The following is a 3,518-nucleotide window of genomic DNA, read 5'->3' on the forward strand; positions in this document are numbered from 1 at the left end:
TGGTATAGATATCTACATTCAGAATAAATTTGATTTTAAAATTATCCCTATGAACGTTTAGTGTTTCATAGTGGGCATCACACTTGGAATCCACAGTCCACAGCTTCTTGAGCTGCATAATACATTGTAAAGACAGACACAACCAGAATAGCAGAGTTTCAAAGCTTCTTGAGCTGCATAATACATGCACACAACCAGAATAGCAGAGTTTCAAAGCAAATAATTATTTCCAAGAAAATGTGACAAAAGGTAAAATAATTGAGACACAAAAATGATCAGATGTCTCTTAGGTCCACTGGTTTAATTCATTTGGACCAAAATTAATTTCTTTCAAGCTAATGCATACGAGGAAATGCTAATTTATATGGGTGCTTTAGCAGTAATATTCATTAAGACTATTCTAGTTCATTACAATGTCAAAAGATATTTTTTTTTCTTTTACAAGCTGATATGTATTAATGAGAAACTTACTGACCCCCCTTTTTCCTGTGTGTGACCCATGGAACAAGAAATCATTAGGATAAAATCAGCAATTTCACAGTTCTTGTTCTCTGTCAAACAACTACACACTGACAGATTGTTCAAGTTTGATTCATTAGGCGAACTTTTCATATGTAAGGCTAATATGCTATGACTTTTAGCTCTCAGTAAATTTAATCATTGTACCATTTATGTGTGCTTATTCACTTTAATTTCAGTTTATAGGAGGCATATGTGCTTTAAGATATAGTGCCACATGGGCAGAGAATCAGAGAATTTTAGTGCTTGAGATCATTTTCCATCAACTTTGTCATTTCAGAGAGTAGAAACTGAGGCATATAATGAATGCCAGATGGCAAATTAATGAATCAGACTGTGAATTGTCAGTTCTTAGCTCACTGTTAAATTCTCTTTGTGCTACCATTTTGCTCCTGTTCTATGATTTCAAAATTAAATGCAAGCTTGATTTTATAACATGATTATTCTTTTCATACAAAGAACTTTCAAATAACCATTCTGCACTACAAATTATAGATGGTAACTAAATAGTTTCACTAGCAATAGTTCAAGTGAAACATTTTATTTAAATTATGGATTATTGGAACACCTGGGTGGCTCAGTGGTTGGGTGTCTGTCTTTGGCTCAGTCGTGATCCCAGGGTCCTGGGATGGAGTCCTACATCAGGCTCCCTGGAGAGAGCCTCTGTCTCTCTTTGCCTATGTCTCTGCCTCTCTCTCTCTGTGTCTCTCATGAATAAATAAATAAATAAATAAAATATTTTAAAAAAATAAAAAAATAAATTATGATTATTTATACAAATCATTTTTGTAGTTTCAGAAACACCTCAGGAATAACTGTGATTTTCTACTTTTATTTTTTTAAAGATTTTATTTATTTATTTGATAGAGAGAGTCAGAGATCAAAAGCAGGGGGAATGGCAGAGGGAGAAGGGGAAGCAGGTTCCCCATTGAGAAGGGAGCCCAATGTGGGGCTTGATCCCAGAACACAGGAGTCATGACCTGAGCTAAAGGCGGATGCTTTCAGCCACTGAGGCACTCTACAGTCTTCTACTTTTAGAGCAGGTCCTTTATCCACTATCTTGTAAGTAAAGGAGTAATAAACATATAATAGATTTTCTTTAAAAACAATCTACTACTTACTATTTTTGCAATTTTGGGCAAATCACTAAACCTCAATTTTCTTACTATGAAATAATAAAAACATTTTTACGTTATGAACTTCACATATAGTATTAATAAAATAAGGTAAAGTAAATGAGACAATCTTTATAAACTACAAACATCAGACATCAGACTTATATTAAGTTAATGTCATCATATTATTAAAATATTTTTGCTAAGACCCAACATTCAATGTCTTTATAGCTCTATTCTTCTATTTCTTTTCCTATTTCTTACTTTTGGTATTTGAAAAACTAAAACTAATATACCCTGACATATATAAACATATGAAAAAGTTGATAGCAGTTGATTAAACCTTAAACAAAATTTCTTTTAAAAAAAGACTATTTTTAGGGATCCCTGGGTGGTGCAGTGGTTTAGCGCCTGCCTTTGGCCCAGGGCATGATCCTGGAGACCTGGGATTGAATCCCACGACGGGCTCCCAGTGCATGGAGCCTGCTTCTCCCTCTGCCTGTGTCTCTGCCTCTCTCTCTCTCTCTGTGTGTGACTATCATAAATAAATAAAAATTAAAAAAATAAAATAAAAAAAGACTGTTTTTGGAGCATTTTTAGGCTCACAAACAAGTTGAGTAGAAAGTACAGGGAGTTTTCATATCCCCTGTCCTCACACATGCACAGGCTGCCCTACTCTCAATATTCCCCCAACGGAACGGTACATTTATTATAATCAATGAATCTATGTTGATATGTTATTATCATTCAAAGACCATAATTTACATTAAAGCTCATTACTGATGTACAATCTATGGGTTTTGATTAATATGTAGCAGCATGTACCCATCATTCAAGTATCATACAAAATAGTTTCACTGCCTTAAAAATCTCTGTGCTCCCTTGTCCCTAACCCATGACAACCACTGATCTTATTCTGTTTCCATTATTTCAGCTCTATGAAGTACCATATAGTTGATACATTATGTGCCCCCTTTACACTGCCTCCTTTCACTTGATAATATACATTTGAGGGTTTCTCTTTGTCTTTTCATGTCTTGATAGCTCATTTCTTTTTACCATTGACTAATATCTCATTGTCAGGATGTACCACAATTTATCCATTTCCTTATTGAAGGACATGTTGGTTGCATACAAGTTTTGGCAATTATGAATAAAGCTGCTATTAACACATGTGTGTATGCTGTTTGTGTATCTAAGTTTTCAACAGTTTTAAATAAATAACCAAGGAGTAAGATTGCTGGATTTTATGGTAAGAATATAACTTGTTTTATTTAAAAAAAAAAAAAGCAAAAAAACGCCAAACTTTCCCAAAGTGGCTATAACATTTTGAATTCCCACCAGCAATGATTTCTTATTACTCTACATCCTCACCATCATCCTTGTTTTAAGTATGTGGCTTTTGACCATTCTATAGGTGTGTAGTGGCATTGTGGTTTAATTGATGACATGTGATGTGGAGCAAAATATGCTAATTTGTCATGTGCATATCTTCTCTGGTGAGGAATCTGTTAAGGTCTTTGTGTCATTTTTTAATTGGATTGTTTGTCTTCTTATTGAATTTTAAGAATTCCTTGTATATTTTGGTTACCAGTACTTTTTCAGATGTATCTTCTACAAATATTTTCTCCCAATGTGTAGCTTGTCTTTTTATTCTGTTGTCATTGTCTTTCACACTGAAGCTTTTAATTTTAATGAAGTCTAGCTTATCAGTTTAATGATGAAAGGGACATTTTTGCCTTGTATCTGAAATTACTGGGAAAGCATGTTTCTCACCATTCAGTATTATATTAGCTATAGATATTCTGGTAAATATTCCTTATCAAGTTGAAGTTTTTCTCTATTCCTAGTTTACTGAAAGTTCTTATGATGAATGAGCATTGG

This window comes from Vulpes vulpes, chromosome 9 (genome assembly GCF_048418805.1).
Source record: "Vulpes vulpes isolate BD-2025 chromosome 9, VulVul3, whole genome shotgun sequence".
Classification (NCBI taxonomy): Eukaryota; Metazoa; Chordata; class Mammalia; order Carnivora; family Canidae; genus Vulpes; species Vulpes vulpes.